Here is a 22,444-nt window from a genome sequence, read left to right on the forward strand (position 1 = left end):
AATATAGACAGAAATGTATCACTTTTTTTGTATTACAATGGACACAGAATGCATTTTTGGCAAGTTTTTCCAAAGAAACGTGTATCTAGAATAAAAAAATGTGCAACATACAGTATCAACAATTCCCCCTGGGCAAGTTTGGAGAATATACAGTATCAAAGGATAACCTTCACAAAATGTGGTGAATGCAGATGCTTCTGAAGCTGATGAACAGTCTTGGCATATGGGAAGTGTCTGACCTTTGGGAAATGGCAGTTAAAGGCAAATACACTGAATTTAGACTACCAAATGCCAAATGCCTAATTCGACACAATCATTATTTATTCAAAGTAAGTTACTAAATATTGTCCAGTTTGTAACACTCTCTATTAAATTGGCTTTTTAATTTGTGTAATTTATTGTAATGAGATTTGAAATTATTGATGTATGTCCATTTTAAAGTGTTTAACCTTTTACTGCAGTGGACTAAATCAGGGTCACACTGAGTGTTTCTTGTTAGTTCTACATGCTGAGCACACTGTTCATGTTACGTGCACGAGTATTGCAAAATTAATTTACACACACAGGTTATTCAATAATTGTATCCAAACTGCTTGCGCGCATCTGTGTAGCCAAGCGCTAAAATATAACTTGGTTCTATTGTTGACGCGTGACGCCCTGAAAGTCCCGCCTTCCCCATCTCCTCATTGGATTTTAGGAGCATATACCCATGTGGGTGATTGAAAGCTGAACTGCGGTCCACACTCCAGTCTAGTTGGTGGTGGTAATACACCTTAAAGTTGGTTGCCAAACGCCACATAAAGTCTACAGAAGAAGAAGAAGAAGAAGAAGAAGAAAAGATTACTAGAAATTAATGGTAACAGTGATTGACACTTAAATAACGTGCCATAGAATTCTGCGGCACCATGCAAGCTGTGCTGCAGTACGCTGGAACTTTTAAAGGAAGAACCACTGTTTGCACTTAAATAGCGAATGGAGGATGCTTTTCACATGGTTCATGTGGCCAGCCAGGTAGGTTATTACTCCTGTTGTAAAGAGAAGGAATGTGTTTAATATTAGGAAAGTTGAGAAATAAATATAGTAGGCTTAGCCTATAGAAAGCTGATGGCATCCTCCTCTTTTTAATAGAGGCCAATTGCACGCAATTGCATAGCCTATAGAAATGTTGTGCAACACGAGCTAATTGGCTCTCACGAAGTCTTTGATTCGTTTTTCGATTACATTTCCATTGACATCAGAGTGGTTAGAGGGACAATAGAGTGCTGAGTACCAGGCAGTTAGCAATATTGGTAGGCTACTAATGACCATCAGCAGTATCAGAGCTTGAAGAAGCCTAATTACAGTGACTAAACGATCAAGTGGAATTTGACTGCCTTCATGACTCGTGACCACCGATGTGGAGGTAATACGGTCATCATTAAAGCCCTGCTCAGAGGCCCTGACTCTGAGTACAGTATGCACCAATGAAGGCGCAGAGACATCTAGTCGGTAGAACCTCAATAAATATGAGGGGATGCTCAACAAGCTAGATCGTAAATCTCCTGCAAGGAGATGCCCTTTGGTAGCAAGTAAGTCTGGTGGAGTGAGACCTTAGGCTTTCCGGAGGCTGTAACCTCTTGCTATTAATGGCCAATATAATAGCTTCCACAATCCAATGAGACAACTGTTGACGAGAGAGGGGCTTTCCCTTGCAAAGAGGCGCACAGGACTCAAAGAGTGTGTCGCTCTTGCGGAAAGGTCTCAAGTACAGTGCCTTTGGAAAGTATTCAGAGCTCTTGACTTTTTCCACATTTTGTTAGGTTACAGCCTTCTTCTAAAATTGAATAAATAGTTTTTTCCCCTCATCAATCTACACACAATACCCCATAATGACAAAGCAGAAACAGGTTTTTAGAATTGTTTGCTAATTTATTTTTTTTAAATATGGAAATGTCACATTTACATAAGTATTCAGACCCTTCACTCGGTACCTTGTTGAAGGACATTTGGCAGAGATTATAGCCTCGAGTCTTCTTGGGTATGATGCTACAAGCTTGTCACAGCTTCAAACTATCCAAGATGGCGTAGCAGTTCAGACGTCCTTTACCCTCCTCTTGTCGTGTCCCGTGTATATATATATATATATATATATATATATATATATATTTACATATTTTTCTTCGCATTATCTTTTTACATTTTTTCTTCTAAAACTCAACCTCAAAGCACTCTCCTGCAACCCGCCTCACCAATTTAAAAAAGAAAGTATTATTTACCTCAGATCCGAAATCCACAACAGAAGCTAGCCAGAGGTTAGCCATTTTCACTGGCTAACGTTGGAGTTCAGCTAGCCACGGTTAGCTGTCCTCAGCTATCCATTAGCTCGAAAAGCTATCGCCAGTTTTTGTACAGCGCGACTCAGACCAGAGCACACCGGACCTATTCTCTCTCCTTTCCCCGATTTCTACCGCAGGTTCTGGACATTTACACCTGGATCTTGGAGCTAACTAGCTGCTACCTGAGTGACTATTGGCAACGTCGGTCCCGGAATTAACACACATTATCCCGGAGCTCGCCAGCTGAAGAGTTCCGTCAGCCACTCGTGGGCTTTTCCTGAGCTAGCCAGCTGAAGTGTCCCCTGGGCTACAATCCTGACCCGCTTTACTGCCGATGCGGAGCCCCATCGGGCCCTCACGGCTGGACCACCGACGTTATCTGCCCGAGGGAGTTATCCAACTGGCTCCTCCGTCGCGACGTAACCTGATCGCCCATCTGCGGCCCACTAATCGTTAATCGTTAGCTGTCTTATCGGCTGCGATCTGAATAGGTCTATCGGACACTTTTCTTGGGCCACTATAACTAACTATTTTGCCAACTTGGACTGGTCCCCCCTTCCACACGGAACCCCACTAACCCACAGACGGAAACGCATGTGGTGGCTAAAAACAGACCTCCTCCATCTTCCACCAGCTTGCTACCTATGGCCCGGCCAGCTGTCTGAATCTCACTGGACCCTTTGATCACTCGGCTAAGCATGCCTCTCCTCAATGTCAATATGCAATGTCCATTGCTGTTCTGGTTAGTGTTTATTGGCTTATTTCACTGTAGAGCCTCTAGCCCTGCTCATTATACCTTATCTAACCTCTCAGTTCCTCCACCCACACATGCTATGACATCTTCTGGTTTCAATGATGTTTCTAGAGACCATATCGCTCTCATCATCACTAAATGCCTAGGTTTACCTCCTCTGTATTCACATCCCAACATACCTTTGTCTGTACATTATACCTTGAAGCTATTTTATCGCGCCCAGAAACCTGCTCCTTTTTCTCTCTATTCTGGACGTCACAGACGACCAATTCTTATAGCTTTTAGCCGTACCCTTATACTCATTCTTCTCTGCTCCTCTGGGGATGTAGAGGTGAATCCAGGCCCTGCAGTGCCTGGCTCCACTCCTACTCCCCAGGCGCTCTCTTTTGATGACTTCTGTAACCGTAATAGCCTTAGTTTAATGCATGTTAACATTAGAAGCCTCCTCCCTAAGTTTGTTTTATTCACTGCTTTAGCACACTCTGCCAACCCGGATGTCCTAGCTGTGTCTGAATCTTGGCTTAGGAAGTCCACCAAAAACTCTGAAATCTTCATCCCTAACTACAACGTTTTCAGACAAGATAGAACGACCAAAGGGGGCGGTGTTAGCCTGCAGAGCTCTGTCCTGCTATCCAGGTCTGTACCCAAACAATTTGAACTTCTACTTTTAAAAATCCACCTCTCCAAAAACAAGTCTCTCACCGTCGCCGCCTGCTATAGACCCCCCTCGGCCCCTAGCTGTGCTCTGGACACCATATGTGAACTGATTGCCCCCCATCTATCTTCAGAGCTCGTGCTACTAGGTGACCTAAACTGTGACATGCTTAACACCCCAGCCGTCCTACAATCCAAGCTTGATGCCCTCAATCTCACACAAATTATTAATGAACCCACCAGGTACAACCCCAAAGCCGCAAACACTGGCACCCTCATAGATATCATCCTAACCAACGTGCCCTCTAAATACACCTCTGCTGTTTTCAACCAAGATCTCAGCGATCACTGCCTCATTGCCTGCACCCGTAATGGTTCAGAGGTCAAACGCCCTCCACTCATCACTGTCAAACGCTCCCTGAAACATTTCAACGAGCAAGCCTTTCTAATCGACCTGGCCCTGGTATCCTGGAAAGATATTGACCTCATCCCGTCAGTAGAGGATGCCTGGTTATTTTTTTTAAATGCCTTCCTCACCATCTTAAATAAGCATGCCCCTTTCAAGAAATTTAGAACCAGGAACAAATATAGCCCTTGGTTCTCCCCAGACCTGACTGCCCTTAACCTGTTGGGTCTAGGGGGCAGCATTTGCACGTCTGGATAAAAAAAATGTACCCGATTTAATCTGGTTACTAATCCTACCCAGTAACTAGAATATGCATATACTTATTATATATGGATAGAAAACACTAAAGTTTCCAAAACTGTTTGAATGGTGTCTGTGAGTATAACAGAACTCATTTGGCAGGCAAAACCCTGAGACATTTTCTGACAGGAAGTGGATACCTGATGTGTTGTATTGACTTTAAACCTATCCCATTGAAAAACACAGGGGTTTAGGAATATTTTGGCACTTCCTATTGCTTCCACTAGATGTCACCAGCCTTTACAAAGTGTTTTGAGTCTTCTGGAGGGAGATCTGACCGAACAAGAGCCATGGAACGTTGATGTCCCATTAGACACCTGGCGCGCTAGTTTATGTTGGGTACCCTCGTTCCAATACGTTATAAAAGAGTATGCATTCGTCCACCTTGAATATTATTCATGTTCTGGTTAAAAAAGGCCCTAATGATTTATGCTATACAACGTTTGACATGTTTGAACGAACGGAAATATATTTTTTCCCCTCGTTCATGACGAGAAGTCCGGCTGGCTTACATCATGTGCTAACGAGACGGAGATTTTTGGACATAAATGATGAGCTTTTTTGAACAAAACTACATTCGTTATGGACCTGTGATACCTGGAAGTGACATCTGATGAAGAGAATCAAAGGTAATGGATTATTTACATAGTATTTTCGATTTTAGATCTCCCCAACATGACGTCTAGTCTGTATCGCAACGCGTATTTTTCTGGGCGCAGTGCTCAGATTATTGCAAAGTGTGATTTCCCAGTAAGGTTATTTTTAAATCTGGCAAGTTGATTGCGTTCAAGAGATGTAAATCTATAATTCTTTAAATGACAATATAATATTTTACCAATGTTTTCTAATTTTAATTATTTAATTTGTGACGCTGACTTGACTGCCGGTTATTGGAGGGAAACGATTTCCTCAACATCAATGCCATAGTAAAACGCTGTTTTTGGATATAAATATGAACTTGATAGAACTAAAAATGCATGCATTGTCTAACATAATGTCCTAGGAGTGTCATCTGATGGAGATTGTAAAAGGTTAGTGCATCATTTTAGCTGGTTTTATGGTTTTGGTGACCCTGTCTTTGACTTGACAAAACATTACACACAACTCTTGTAAATGTACTGTCCTAACATACTCTAAATTTATGCTTTCGCCGTAAAACCTTTTTGAAATCGTAAAACGTGGTTAGATTAAGGAGATGTTTATCTTTCAAATGGTGTAACATAGTTGTATTTTTGAAAAATTTGAATTTTGACATTTATTTGGATTCAAATTTGCCGCTCTTGAAATGCACCTGCTGTTGATGGAGTGCACCACGGGTGGCACGCTAGCGTCCCACCTAGCCCCAAGAGGTTAACCAACACAAAAATATCCTGTGGCGTTCTGCATTAGCATCGAACTGCCCCCGCGATATGCAACTTTTCAGAGAAGTTAGAAACCAATACACACAGGCAGTTAGAAACACCAAGGCTAGCTTTTTCAAACAGAAATTTTCTTCCTGCAACTCAAACTCTAAAAAGTTCTGGGACACTGTAAAGTCCATGGAGAATAAGAACACCTCCTCCCAACTGCCCACTGCACTGAGGATAGGAAACTCTGTCACCACCGATAATCCCACTATAATTGAGAATTTCAATAAGCATTTTTCTACGGCTGGCCATGCTTTCCACCTAACTACTCCTATTGCATTCAACAGCACTGCACCCCCCACAGCTACTCGCTCAAGCCTTCCCCATTTCTCCTTCTCCCAAATCCATTCAGCTGATGTTCTGAAAGAGCTGCAAAATCTGGACCCCTACAAATCAGCTGGGCTTGACAATCTTGACCCTTTATTTCTAAAATTATCCGCCGAAATTATTGCAACCCCTATTACTAGCCTGTTCAACCTCTCTTTCGTGTCGTCTGAGATTCCCATAGATTGGAAAGCAGCTGCTGTCATCCCCCTCTTCAAAGGAGGGGACACTCTTGACCCAAATTGCTACAGACCTATATGCATCCTACCCTGCCTTTCTAAAGTCTTCAAAAGCCAAGTCAACAAACAGATTACCGACCATTTCGAATCCCACCGCACCCTCTCTGCTATGCAATCTGGTTTCAGAGCTGGTCATGGGTGCACCTCAGCCATGCTCAAGGTCCTAAACAACATCGTAACCGCCATCGATAAGAAACAATACTGTGCTGCCGTATTCATTGACCTGGCCATAGCTTTTGACTCTGTTAATCACCACATCCTCATCGGCAGACTCAGTAGCCTTGGTTTCTCAAACGATTGCGTCGCCTGGTTCACCAACTACTTCTCTGATAGAGTTCAGTGTGTCAAATCGGAGGACCTGCTGTCCGGACCTCTGGCAGTCTCTATGGGGGTACCACAGGGTTCAATTCTTGGGCCAACTCTTTTCTCTGTATACATCAATGATGTCGCTTTTGCTGCTGGTGAATCTCTGATCCACCTCTACGCAGACGACACCATTCTGTATACTTCTGGCCCTTCTTTGGACACTGTGTTAACAACCCTCCAGACGAGCTTCAATGCCATACAACTCTCCTTCCGTGGTCTCCAACTGCTCCTAAATACAAGTAAAACTAAATGCATGCTCTTCAACCGATCGCTGCCTGCTCCTGCCCACCTGTCCAGCATCACTTCTCTGGACGGTTCTGACTTAGAATTTGTGGATAACTACAAATACCTAGGTGTCTGGTTAGACTGTAAACTCTCCTTCCAGACTCACATCAATCATCTCCAATCCAAAGTTAAATCTAGAATTGGCTTCCTATTTCGCAACAAAGCATCCTTCACTCATGCTGCCAAACATACCCTCGTAAAACTGACCATCCTACCAATCCTCGACTTCGGAGATGTCATTTACAAAATAACCTCCAATGCCCTACTCAACAAGCTGGATGCAGTCTATCACAGTGCCATCCGTTTTGTCACCAAAGCCCATATACTACCCACCACTGCGACCTGTATGCTCTCGTTGGCTGGCCTTCGCTTCATAATCGTCGCCAAACACATTGGCTCCAGGTCATCTACAAGACCCTGCTAGGTAAAGTCCCCCCTTATCTTCACTCACTGGTCACCATAGCAGCACCCACCTGTAGCACGCGCTCCAGCAGGTATATCTCTCTGGTCACCCCTAAAGCCAACTCCTCCTTTGGTCGTCTCTCCTTCCAGTTCTCTGCTGCCAATGACTGGAACGAACTACAAAAATCTCTGAAACTGGAAACACTTATCTCCCTCACTAGCTTTAAGCACCAGCTATCAGAGCAGCTCCCAGATCACTGCACCTGTACATAGCCCATCTATAATTTAGCCCAAACTACTACCTCTTCCCCTACTGTATTTATTTATTTTATTTATTATTTTGCTCCTTTGCACCATATTATTTATATTTTAACTTTGAACTTTCTTCAAATTATAATTCTACCATTCCAGTGTTTTACTTGCTATACTTTATTTACTTTGCCACCATGGCCTTTTTTTGCCTTTACCTCCCTTATCTCACATCATTTGCTCACATTGTATATAGTCTTATTTTTGACTCCATGTGTAACTCTGTGTTTTTGTATGTTGTCGAACTGCTTTGCTTTATCTTGGCCAGGTCGCAATTGTAAATGAGAACTTGTTCTCAACTTGCCTACCTGGTTAAATAAAGGTGAAATAAATAAATAAAACAGCTGTATTGGAGTTTGTCCCATTCTTCCCTGCAGATCCCCTCAAGCTCTGTCAGGTTAGATGGGAGCATTGCTGCACAGCTATTTTCAGGTCTTTTCAAAGATGTTCGATCGGGTTCAAGTCTGGGCTATGACTGGGCCACTCAAGGACATTCAGAGACTTGTCCCGAAGCCACTCCTGCGTTGACTTGGCTGTGTGCTTAAGGTCGTTGTCCTGTTATAAGGTTGAACCTTCACCCCAGTCTGAGGTCCTGAGCGCTCTGGAGCAGGTTTTTATCAAGGATCTCTCTGTACTTTTCATCCGTTAATCTTTGCCTCGATCCTGACTAGACTCCCAGTCCCTGCCCCTGGAAAACATCCCCACAGTATGATACTGCCACCATGATGCTTCATCATGCTTCACCGTAGGGATGATGCCAGGTTTCCTACAGATGTGACCTATGGCATTCAGGTCAAAGAGTTCAATCTTATGTGCGCAACACACGTACTGGGCACAAAGTCCATAGAAAGGAAAGGCGGCGGGTAAAAAGCCACAAACTCCAAGGAGATACAATTGTAATTGCCTCTAACCTTGGGCATAAAGGTGGGGTTTGGCAACAAGATGACCTTGGAAAAGCCCTGGACAAACTGCAAGCACGAATGGTGAACTGACAGTGCATGTTACTCACTCACTGGCTTTCCGGACGTAAGGACAACCAGCAAATAAAGCGGTCTTCGAAAATAAATATTTTCTCTCCACGTTTTCCCTGTTGAACTCTTTCGTCACCTTGTAGAGTCCATGCCCTGACAAATTAAGGCTGTTCTGAGGGCAAAAGGGGATTCAACTCAAAATTAGGAAGATGTTCCTAATGTTTTGTACAGTCAATGTCGAGGTGCAGTGGTATGAGGTAATTGAGGTAGATATGTACATATAACTAGGAATAGAGTGACTAGGTAAAAGGATAGATAATAAACAGTAGCAACCGTGTTTGTGAGCAGTCAAAAAAGTTACTGCAAAAATGGACAATGCAGATAGTTAAATAGTTATCCAAATAGCTACCCAGACTAACTATTTAGCATTCTTATGGCTTGGGGGTAGAAGCTGTTCAAGGTCATGTTGGTTTCAGACTTGGTGCATAAGTACCGCTTGCTGTGTGGTAGCAGAGAGAACAGTCCACGAGTTGGGTGGCTGGAGTCGTTGACAATTTTTAAGGCCTTCCTATGACACCACCTGGTATAGAGGTCCTGGATGTCAGGGAGCTTGTACGCACTACCCTCTGTAGCGCCTTACAGTCAGATACCAAGTAGTTGCCATACCAAGGGGTGATGCAGCCAAGTCAAGATGCTTTCAATGGAGCAGCTGTATAACTTTTTGGAGGATCTGAGGGCCCGTGCCAAATTCTTTTGACTCCAGAGCGTGAAGAGGCAATGTCGCGCTCTCTTTACGAATGTGTAAGTGTGTGTGGACTATGATAGATCCTTAGTGATGTGGACACAGAGGAACTTGAAGCTCTCTACCCGCTCCACAACAGCCCTGTCGATAATAATGGGTCTGTGCTCGGCCCTCTGTTTCCTGTAGCGCATAGTAGGATGTTATTCTGGCACTACACTGCCAGGTCTCTGACCTCCTTCCTATAGGCTGTCTCATCATTTTCGATGATCAGGCCTAACACCATCATGTCATCAGTAAACTTAATGATGGTGTTGGAGTCGTGCGTGGCCACGCAGTCGTGGGTGAACAGGGAGTACTGAAGTGAACTAAGCATGCACTGCTGAGGGGCGTGTTGAGGGTCAGTGTGGTGGATGTGTTGTTGTCTACCGTCACCACCTGCGGGCGGCACGTCAGAAAGTCCAGGATCCAGTTGCAGAGAGAGGTGTTCAGTCCCAGGGTCCTTAACTTAGTGATGAGCTTGGAGGGCAGTATGTTGTTGAACGCTGAGCTGTAGTCTATCAACAGCATGTAGCTGTTCCTTTTGTCCATTTGGGAAAGTGCAGAGTGGAATTCAATAGAGATTGCGTCATCTATGGAACTTTTGTGGCGGTATGCGAAATGGAGTGGATCCAGGGTGTCTGGGATGATGGTGTTGATGTAATGCTTGACCAATCCTTTCAAAACATTTCATGGCTACAGATGTGAGTGCTACGGGGCGATAGTCATTTAGACAGGTTACCTTTGCGTTCTTGGGCACTGGGACTATAGTGGTCTGCTTGAAACATGTAGGTTTCGACTGGATCAGGGATAGGTTGAAAATGTCAATAAAGACACATGGTATTATACTCTAAGTAGGTGTGCTGGTAATCCGTCTGGCCCTGCGGCCTTGTGAATGTTAACCTGTTTAACCTCTTATGGCTAGGGGGCAGTATTTTCATGGCTGGATAAAAAACGTACCCGATTTAATCTGGTTACTAATCCTACCCAGTAACTAGAATATGCATATACTTATTATATATGGATAGAAAACACCCTAAAGTTTCTAAAACTGTTTGAATGGTGTCTGTGAGTATAACAGAACTCAAATGGCAGGTCAAAACCTGAGAGATTCCTTTACAGGAAGTGGCCTGTCTGACCATTTCTGGAACTTCTTTGCCATCTCTATCTTTTACTAAGGATCTCTGCTCTAACGTGACACTTCCTACGTCGTCCATAGGCGCTCAGAGCCCGGGAAAAACCTGAATGTCGTCATCCCAGCCCCAGGCTGAAACACATTATCGCCTTTCTCAAGTGGCTGATCAAGGGACTCTGGGCTTAGGCGCGTGACCTGGCCGCCCCCGTCTTTGTGATTTTTTCCTCTGTTTGCCGAAAAGGAGATTCCCGGTCGGAATATTATCGCTTTTCTACGAGAAAAATGGCATAAAAATGGATTTTAAACAGCGGTTGACATGCTTCGAAGTACGGTAATGGAATATTTAGAATTTTTTTGTCACGAATTGCGCCATGCGAGCGACCCTTTACCATTTCGGATAGTGTCTGGAACGCACGAACAAAAGGCCGCTCTTCGGATATAACGATGGATTATTTTGGACCAAACCAACATTTGTTAATGAAGTAGCAGTCCTGGGAGTGCATTCTGACGAAGACAACAAAGGTAATGAAACTTTTGTAATAGTAAATCGGAGTTTGATCAGGGCTAAACTTGGTCGGTGTCTAAATGGCTAGCCGTGATGGCTGGGCTATCTACTGAGAATATTGCAAAATGTGCTTTCACCGAAAAGCTATTTTAAAATCGGACATATCGAGTGCATAGAGGAGTTCTGTATCTATAATTCTTAAAATAATTGTTATGTTTTTTGTGAACGTTTATCGTGAGTAATTTAGTAAATTCACCGGATGTTTGCGGGGGGTATGCTAGTTCTGAACGTCACATGCTAATGTAAAAAGCTGGTTTTTGATATAAATATGAACTTGATTGAACAAAACATGCATGCATTGTATAACATAATGTCCTAGGTTTGTCATCTGATGAAGATCATCAAAGGTTAGTGCTGCATTTAGCTGTGGTTTTGTTTTTTGTGACATTATATGCTAGCTTGAAAAATGGGTGTCTGATTATTTCTGGCTTGGTACTCTGCTGACATAATCTAATGTTTTGCTTTCGCTGTAAAGCCTTTTTGAAATCGGACAGTGTGGTTAGATAAAGGAGAGTCTTGTCTTTAAAATGCTGTGAAATAGTCATATGTTTGAAAAATTGAAGTTTTTGTATTTTTGAGGAATTTGTAATTCGCGCCACGCCTATCATTGGATATTGGAGCAGGTGTTCCGCTAGCGGAACGTCTAGATGTAAGAGGTTAACCCTTTCACACATACCATCACACGGGTGTGATTGTTTAACAGTGGTACCTGAAGCGTACGATCACACCCTTTTGATTAGAATGCTTATTTAGAAAGGCCAGTTTCGAATGACGCAAAAATCAGCAATTGAGCTGGCCGCACTTTTTTCAGAAACTATTTACACAAACACAGTCCTTACAAAGTTATGTCCAGAATGTGAGCAGTTTATTTTTGGATGCAATGTTCAGATATTCACCGAAGTATCTAGAGCATAACATAATCATCCAAACCAGAAAAATGTAGGCTACATTTGTCCTAGTGCTAACTGAGGAAAGATTGACACAACACAAGTGGTCATATTTTTATAACTCTCGGCTGACATAAACTACAATATGAATAAGCTAATAGCAATTACTATATATAATTAATTACATCACGGGTGAGCTCACCATTGATCGAAGTAATTGAGTAAAACACTTTGTAGAAATAAAAAGTAATCCGATGATTAGTTTCAGCACCCCGCCATGCTTCTTTTCCTCACAGAAACCAAAGCTAATAAGAGAAGACAAGATGAGTTTGGTCTGTTTATAGTATGCATGTTGAAGGGGGTGTGTCGTCTACTATCATTCACATCCAACCATTCACTTCCTGAAGTTCTCAAAAAATGAATGAACCCTTACTCGCCTCATTTTGTTATAGCATCTTTGGTCCAACAGACGATTACGTGAAACTCAGAATGCGTTGTATGTCAACAAACATGGCTCCACCCATAGCTGGAATAAGTAAAAATGACTACTTTTATGTGAATGAATGATACGGGAACACACCTGTCACGATCGTGTGGAGAGACAGACCAAGGCGCAGCGTGATTGGAGTTCCACATCTTTATTTCAATGAAACTTAAAACAAACCAAGAAACAAACAACGACCGTGCAGTACTGAGGTGCTACATGCACTCTCTCAAAAACAATATCCCACAAAGCAGGTGAGAACAGGGAACCCTTAAGTATGATCCCCAATTAGAGACAACGATAATCAGCTGCCTCTAATTGGGAACCATACTCAATCCCAAAACATAGAAACAAAATGACTAGAACACCCCCCTAGTCACGCTCTGACCTAAACATCATGGAGAACCAAAGACTTTCCATGGTCAGGGCGTGACAACACCTCAATTCAAACTGTTGTTAGAAAATAATTTGAAATTGACAAGTTGAAAACAGCCTATAAATAAAAACAGGCAGCGTGCTTTGGTTTGAGGGCAGTGCGGATTAAATGTACTGTTGCGTAACAATCACATTCTGTTGCGTAACAATCACATGCATAAAAAAACTCACGCTGGGGCGACCGTTAGAGATATTTGGAACTCAAACATTAAAGGGTTAAAGGCTATGGAGAGCATGAACACACAGTCACCTGGAACAGCTGGTGCTCTCATGCATGGTTCAGTGTTGCTTGCCGCGAAGCAAGCATAGAGTCTGGTAGGCTTGTGTCATTGGGAAGCTCGTGTGTTTCCCTTTGTAATCCGTGATGGTTTGCAAGCCCTTTCACATCCGCCAAAGCATCAGAGCTGGAGTGGTAGGATTCGATCTAATTCCTTTACTGACACTTTGCCTGTTTGATAGCTCATTAAAGGTCTTAGCGGGATTTCTTATAAGCTTCCGGATTAGTATCCCGGTCCTTGAAAGCTGCAGCTCTAGCCTTTAAGTCAGTGCGGATGTTGCCTGTAATCTATGGCTTCTAGTTGGGTTATGCACGTATGGTCACTGTGGGGACGACGTTGTCGATGTACTTATTAATGAAGCTGATGCCTTATGTGGTAAACTCCTCAATGCCATCGGATGAATTCCAGAACATATTCCAGTCTGTTCTAGTGAAAACGTCCTGCAGCTTAGCCTCTTGGGGCTAGGTGGGACGCTAGCGTGCCACCTGTGGTGCACTCCATCAACAGCAGGTGCATTTCAAGAGCGGCAAATTTGAATCCAAATAAATGTCAAAATTCAAATTTTTCAAAAATACAACTATGTTACACCATTTGAAAGATAAACATCTCCTTAATCTAACCACGTTTTACGATTTCAAAAAGGTTTTACGGCGAAAGCATAAATTTAGAGTATGTTAGGACAGTACATTTACAAGAGTTGTGTGTAATGTTTTGTCAAGTCAAAGACAGGGTCACCAAAACCATAAAACCAGCTAAAATGATACACTAACCTTTTACAATCTCCATCAGATGACACTCCTAGGACATTATGTTAGACAATGCATGCATTTTTAGTTCTATCAAGTTCATATTTATATACAAAAACAGCGTTTTACTATGGCATTGATGTTGAGGAAATCGTTTCCCTCCAATAACCGGCAGTCAAGTCAGCGTCACAAATTAAATAATTAAAATTAGAAAACATTGGTAAAATATTATATTGTCATTTAAAGAATTATAGATTTACATCTTTTGAACGCAATCAACTTGCCAGATTTAAAAATAACCTTACTGGGAAATCACACTTTGCAATAATCTGAGCACTGTGCCCAGAAAAATACGCGTTGCGATACAGACTAGACGTCATGTTGGGGAGATCTAAAATCGAAAATACTATGTAAATAATCCATTACCTTTGATTCTCTTCATCAGATGTCACTTCCAGGTATCACAGGTCCATAACGAATGTAGTTTTGTTCAAAAAAGCTCATCATTTATGTCCAAAAATCTCCGTCTCGTTAGCACATGATGTAAGCCAGCCGGACTTCTCGTCATGAACGAGGGGAAAAAATATATTTCCGTTCGTTCAAACATGTCAAACGTTGTATAGCATAAATCATTAGGGCCTTTTTTAACCAGAACATGAATAATATTCAAGGTGGACGAATGCATAGCCTTTTATAACGTATTGGAACGAGGGTACCCAACATGAAGTAGCGCGCCAGGTGTCTAATGGGACATCACCGTTCCATGGCTCTTGTTCGGTCAGATCTCCCTCCAGAAGACTCAAAACACTTTGTAAAGGCTGGTGACATCTAGTGGAAGCAATAGGAAGTGCCAAAATATTCCTAAACCCCTGTGTTTTTCAATGGGATAGGTTTAAAGTCAATACAACACATCAGGTATCCACTTCCTGTCAGAAAATGTCTCAGGGTTTTGCCTGCCAAATGAGTTCTGTTATACTCACAGACACCATTCAAACAGTTTTGGAAACTTTAGAGTGTTTTCTATCCATATATAATAAGTATATGCATATTCTAGTTACTGGGTAGGATTAGTAACCAGATTAAATCGGGTACATTTTTTTTATCCAGACGTGCAAATGCTGCCCCCTAGACCCAACAGGTTAGCATCCGCTTCATCGGACCACTTTGATATTAGGTACGTCACTGGTACATCCTGTTTGAGTTATTGCTTGTAAGCAGGAATCAGCATGATAGAGTTAGTATGGTAAGATTTGCCAAATGGAGGTCAAGGGAGAGCTTTGTATGGGTTTCTGTGTGCAGAGTAAATGTGATCTAGAGTTAGTTGCACAGGTGACATGCTGGTAGAAATTAGGTAAAACAGATTTCAGTTTCCCTACAGTAATAACAACAGCCAGTATGAGTGCTACCACTGGATGAGCATGTTCTTGTTTGCTTATGGCCCTATACAGCTCATTGTGTGCAGTCTTAGTGCCAGCATCGGTTTGTGGTGGTGAATAGACAGCTTCAATAAATATAGATGAAAACTCTAACGGTAAATAGTATGGTCTACACAGCTTATCATGAGGTATACAACACCAGCTGTTGTTAACAAAGAGAAACACATCTGCCCCTTAAACGTACCCGATGCTGCTGTTCAATCCTGCCAATGCATAGAAAAACTAGCTAGATGTTATCCATGACTCTGAGAAACATAGGATATTACAGTTAATTCGGTCCCGTTGATAGGATCGTCTCGAATGGAGATTGTCCAGTTTGTTCTCCAGTGATTATATGTTCGCCAATAGAACAGAGGCTAGAGGCAGATTAAGGTGAAAGTTATGATAACTAAAGAGGCCTTTCTACTGACTCTGGAAAAACACCAAAAGAAAGATGCCCAGGGTCCCTACTCATCTGTGTGAATGGAAACACCAACAGAAAGATGCCCAGGGTCCCTAATCATCTGTGTGAATGATTATTTATTCAACGTAGTTTTGTATAGAGCCATGTCTTCATGTGCACAGTAGCTAATGGGGATCTAATAAACTAAACTAGCTGTTATACAGGATTTACCTAGTTCAAGTGAAGTGTTGAGGGGGGTAATTACTTGTAAGTAATGTATACTTATATATTACGTTACCCATGCTAACAGCCTGGCCCTTATTTTAAAACTGCTGGAAGCACCATACAGGTGGGAGGATAAACACACTAGTACACAACAGAGTACATTTAATATCTGCCTAAGTACAATGTAATTACAGGATTTAACTCATTAAAATTAAGTGAATCTTGTGGGGTACTTACTTGTAATTATTGTGTACCAATATAGCTCATTATCTACATACTTAAAACCTGTTGGGGCTAGGGGGCAGTATTCTCACGGCCGGATGAAAAACATACCCAATTTGAACAGGTTACTACTCTGGCCCAGAAACTAGAATATGCATATTATTAGTAGATTTGGATAGAAAACACTCTGAAGTTTCTAAAACTGTTTGAATGGTGTCTGTGAGTATAACATAACTCATATGGCAGGCAAAAACCTGAGAAAAATACAAGCAGGAAATGAAAATCTGGTGCCTGTAGTTTTTTCAAGTCATTGCCAATCGAACACACAGTAACTAAGGATTCATTTTGCACTTCCTAAGGCTTCCACTAGATGTCAACAGTCTTTAGAAAGTTGTTTGAGGCATCGATGATGAACAGAGCCCGCATGAGAAGGCTGGGAAGTTGGTGACCCAGGGAATGACATAATTTCATTGGCGCTGTTCACGAGAGCGGAAGCTCTGTTCCAAAACGTTTTTCAAGACACTGGAATGGTCCGGTTGGAATATTACTGAAGTTTCATGTTAAAATGGCCCTAAAGATTGTTGCTATACAACGTTTGACATGTTTGAACGAACGTAAATAGATTTTTTTGGGGACTTTTCGTCATGACATTTTCCTCGCGCGTCATACATTTTGAGTAGCTTACTGAATGCGCTAACAACATGGAGTTATTTGGACATAAATGATGAACTTTATCGAACAAAACAACATTTATTGTGGACCTGGGATTCCTGGAAGTGCCTTCTGATGAAGATTATTAAAGGTAAGTGAATATTTCTAATGTTATTTATGCATTTAGATGACTCCAAAATGGCGGCTATCTGTATTGCCTAGTGTATTTTTCTGAGCGCAGTACTCAGATTATTGCAAAGTGTGCTTTCCCAGTAAAGTTATTTTAAAATCTGTCAATGCGGTTGCATTCAGGAGATGTTAACCTGTTAGGGCTAGGGGGCAGCATTGACACGGCTGGATAAAAAACATACCCGATTTAATCTGGTTACCACTCCTACCCAGTAACTAGAATATGCATATACTTATTACATATGGATAGAAAACACCCTAAATTTTCTAAAACTGTTTGAATGGTGTCTGTGAGTATAACAGAACTCAAATGGCAGGTCAAAACCTGAGAGATTCCTTTACAGGAAGTGGCCTGTCTGACCATTTGTTGAACTTCTTTTCCATCTCTATCATTTACTAAGGATCTCTGCTCTAACGTGACACTTCCCACGTCGTCCATAGGCTCTCAGAGCCCGGGAAAAAACAGAATGTCGTCATTCCAGCCCAGGCTGAAACACATTATCGCCTTTCTCAAGTGGCCCATCAAGAGACACTGGCTTATGCGCGTGACCCCGACCGCCCCCGCCTTTGGGATTTTTTCCTCTGTTTGCCGAAAAGGAGATTCCCTGTCGGAATATTATCGCTTTTCTACGAGAAAAGTGTCGTAAAAATTGATTTTAAACAGCGGTTGACATGCTTCGAAGTACGGTAATGGAATACTTAGAATTTTATTGTCACGAATTGCGCCAAGCGCGTGACACTTCTTTACTATTTCGGATAGTGTCTGGAACGCACGAACAAAACGCCGCTATTCGGATATAACGATGGATTATTTTGGACCAAACCAACATTTGTTATTGAAGTAGCAGTCCTGGCTGTGCATTCTGACGAAGACAACAAAAGGTAATGAAACTTTTATAATAGTAAATATGATTATGGTGAGTGCTAAACTTGCCGGGTGTCTAAATAGCGAGCCCGTGATGCCTGGGCTATGTACTTAGAATATTGCAAAATGTGCTTTCACCAAAAAGCTATTTTAAAATCGGACATATCGAGTGCATAGAGGAGGTCTGTATCTATAATTCTTAAAATAATTGTTATGCTTTTTGTGAACGTTTATCGTGAGTAATTTAGTAAAATGTTAGCGAATTCCCCGGAAGTTTGCGGGGGGTATGCTAGTTCTGAACGTCACATGCTAATGTAAAAAGCTGGTTTTTGATATAAATATGAACTTGATTGAACAAAACATGCATGTATTGTATAACATAATGTCCTAGGGTTGTCATCTGATGAAGATCATCAAAGGTGAGTGCTGCATTTAGCTGTCTTCTGGGTTTTGGTGACATTATATGCTGGCTTGAAAAATGGGTGTCTGATTATTTCTGGCTTGGTACTCTGCTGACATAATCTAATGTTTTGCTTTCGTTGTAAAGCCTTTTTGAAATCGGACAGTGTGGTTAGATTAACGAGAGTCTTGTCTTTAAATGGCTGTAAAATAGTCATATGTTTGAGAAATTGAAGTAATAGGATTTTTAAGGTTTTGAAAATCGCGCCACAGGATAGCAGTGGCTGTTACGTAGGTGGGACGAATTCGTCCCGCCTAGCCTAGAGAGGTTAACCTCTTATATCTAGACGTTCCGCTAGCGGAACACCTGCTCCAATATCCAATGATAGGCGTGGCGCGAATTACAAATTCCTCAAAAATACAAAAACTTCAATTTTTCAAACATATGACTATTTCACAGCATTTTAAAGATAAGACTCTCCTTTATCTAACCAGACTGTCCGATTTCAAAAAGGCTTTACAGCGAAAGCAAAACATTAGATTATGTCAGCAGAGTACCCAGCCAGAAATAATCAGACACCCATTTTTCAAGCTAGCATATAATGTCACAAAAACCCAGAAGACAGCTAAATGCAGCACTAACCTTTGATGATCTTCATCAGATGACAACCCTAGGACATTATGTTATACAATACATGCATGTTTTGTTCAATCAAGTTCATATTTATATCAAAAAACAGCTTTTTACATTAGCATGTGACGTTCAGAACTAGCATACCCCCCGCAAACTTCCGGGGAATTTACTAACAATTTACTAAATTACTCACGATAAACGTTCACAAAAAGCACAACAATTATTTTAAGAATTATAGATACAGAACTCCTCTATGCACTCGATATGTCCGATTTTAAAATAGCTTTTTGGTGAAAGCACATTTTGCAATATTCTAAGTACATAGCCCAGCCATCACGGGCTAGCTATTTAGACACCCGGCAAGTTTAGCCTTCACCAAAATTAGATTTACTATAAGAAAAATGGTCTTACCTTTTCTGTTCTTCGTCAGAATGCACTCCCAGGACTTCTACTTCAATAACAAATGTTGGTTTGGTCCCAAATAATCCATCGTTATATTCGAATAGCGTCGTTTTGTCCGTGCGTTCCAGAAACTATCCGAAATGGTAAATAATGGTCGCACGCATGGCGCATTTCGTGACAAAGAATTTCTAAATATTCCTTTACCGTACTTCGAAGCATGTCAACCGCTGTTTAAAATAAATTTTTATGCCATTTTTCTCGTAGAAAAGCGATAATATTCCGACCGGGAATCTGCGTTTAGGTAAACAGACGAAATTAAATAAAGCATGGGGTCGACTCGGGCACGCGCCTAAACCCATAGTACTCTGATCGGCCACTTGCCAAATGCGATAAAGTGTTTCAGCCAGAGGCTGCCTCGATATCGTTCAGCTTTTTCCCGGGCTCTGAGAGCATATGGGAGCCGTAGGAAGTGTCACGTTATAGCAAAGATCCTCAGTCTTCAATAAAAAGAGCCAAGATGAAACACAACTTGTCAGACAGGTCACTTCCTGCATGGAATCTTCTCAGGTTTTGGCCTGCCATATGAGTTCTGTTATACTCACAGACACCATTCAAACAGTTTTAGAAACGTTAGGGTGTTTTCTATCCAAAGCCAATAATTATATGCATATTCTAGTTACTGGGCAGGAGTAGTAACCAGATTAAATCGGGTACGTTTTTTATCCGGCCGTGTCAATACTGCCCCCTAGCCCTAACAGGTTAACAAGAAATTTGTGGAGTGGTTGAAAAACAAGTTTTAATGACTCCAACTTAACTATATGTAAACTTCCGACTTCAACTGTACCTACCTACCCACCCACCCACCCACCTAGCCAGCCAGCCAGCAGAGAGAGCATTGCATTGTGGATTTTGTAGCCGACTTGCGCTGCAACAGATTTCCACAACGATTTTGACATATTGCTACCGACCATATTATAATGACAAAACGGCCAACATCTCTTACGGTCGCCCCAGCGTGAGTTGTTTTATGCACGTGACGTCAGACTGCACTCACTGTTCCAAAATGTGATTGTTACGCAACAGTACGGTTAACACGCACTGCCTGCTAACTATCTGTTTCAACTTGTCAATTTAAAATAATTTTCCAACGACTTTTATTTTCTATACAGTTTGAATTGAGGTGTGTTCCGCCTCCTCATTAATTCACATAGAAGTAGCCCATTTCACTGTTGCGGCCAATTTATATTTGAGGCTTTACTGAGCCGGACAAACTTTTCTCTTCGAGGAGAGCCCAAGCACTTCACCAATGTTTCCACAGATCAAGAATGGAAACATTGGCGCAGTCTTGGACAAATTGGCACATTTTCTGGCTGGTGCTCGCATTGCCTTCCTTGTTGTTTTCCTTACAAATAATAACATGTGGATGGGTGCGTTCCTATCAATGTAAGTGCCTTATTTTCTGAATATCGTGTTGTTGTTTCTACTGTAGCATACGTACGTATACTACCGTTCAAAAGTTTGGGGTCGCTTAGAAAGGCAATTTTTTGTCCATTTAAATAACATCAAAATTGAACAGAAATACAGTGTAGACATTGGTAAAATTATAAATGACTATTGTAGCTGGAAACGGCAGATTTTTTTATGGAATATCTACATAGGCGTACAGAGGCCCAATATCAGCAACCATCACTCCTGTGTTCCAATAGCATGTTGTGTTAGCTAATCCAAATGTATCATTTTAAAAGACTAATTGATCATTAGAAAACACTTTTGCAGTTATGTTAGCATCGCTGCAAACTTTTGTTCTGACTAAAGAAGCAACAAAACTGGCCTTTTTTAGAATAGTTGAGTATCTGGAGCATCTGCATTTGTGGGTTCATTTACAGGCTCAAAATGGCAGAAACAAAGACCTTTCTTCTGAAACTAGTCAGTCTATTCTTGTTCTGAGAAATGAAGGCTATTCCATGTGAGAAATTGCCAAAAAACTGAAGATCTCATACAACGCTGTGTACTACTCCCTTCACAGAACAGTGCAAACTGGCTCTAACCAGAATACAGAGAGGAGTGGGAGGCCCTGGTGCACAACTGAGCAAGAAGACAAGTACATTTGAGTCTAGTTTGAGAAACAGACACATCACAAGTCCTCAACTGGCACCCGTAAAACACCAGTTTCAACAGTGAAGAGGTGACTCCGGGATGCTGGCCTTCTAGGCAGAGTTCTTCTGTCCAGTGTCTGTGTTCTTTTGCTCATCTTAAACTTTTCTTTTTAATGGCCAGTCTGATATATTTCTTTGCAACTCTGATTCTCCTGGATGAACCAGCGGAACTGTACAGTAGATCCGAGTCCAGTGGCACCATTATAAAGGATGTCACACTGCCTGCTTAGCGAGTACCTCTTCCCCTGATTCAGCTAATTTGGAGACTCGACCTCAGGACTTCTGCAGCGAAAACACCCATTCCAAAGGCCTTCAATTGCGCAATGGGTGACACTTCAGACTGAGGAGGGAGTTTCACAGATCTCTACAACACTAATACAAGTCTTCAAGAAGACTCCAAAGATTAAACTCCAAAATGGGCCCATAAACTTCACACTAAACTTGAAACCATGAACAATTCCATTAACACGCTGAACAAAGACACAAAAGCCTTTCTCGACAGGATGGTCGGAGCAGAGAAGGACATTGGTGATTTGGAAGAAGACATGGCTGCGGTTCAAAAATAGGCGTCACAGTCAGAGAAAGACATCTCGCTGCTGAATGATGGTTTGGATGCACTCGTCAACAGGAGAAAAAGGACTAATTTGAGTATAATTGGAATTAAAGGGGGCTGAGAGGCAGGCAACATCTACTCTCTCCTCAACAAGATCTTCCTCTACGTACTGGGGCGGCCCGACAACAAACCAGTCCCCGAGATTGAATGTGTGCACCGGGCACTCAGACTGAGACCTGCCACGGACAAGAGCCCCCGCCAGATAATACTACGGCTGCTGAGATGGAACGA

Source organism: Salmo salar, chromosome 18 (assembly GCF_965601325.2).
Source record: "Salmo salar chromosome 18, fSalSal1, whole genome shotgun sequence".
NCBI lineage: Eukaryota > Metazoa > Chordata > Actinopteri > Salmoniformes > Salmonidae > Salmo > Salmo salar.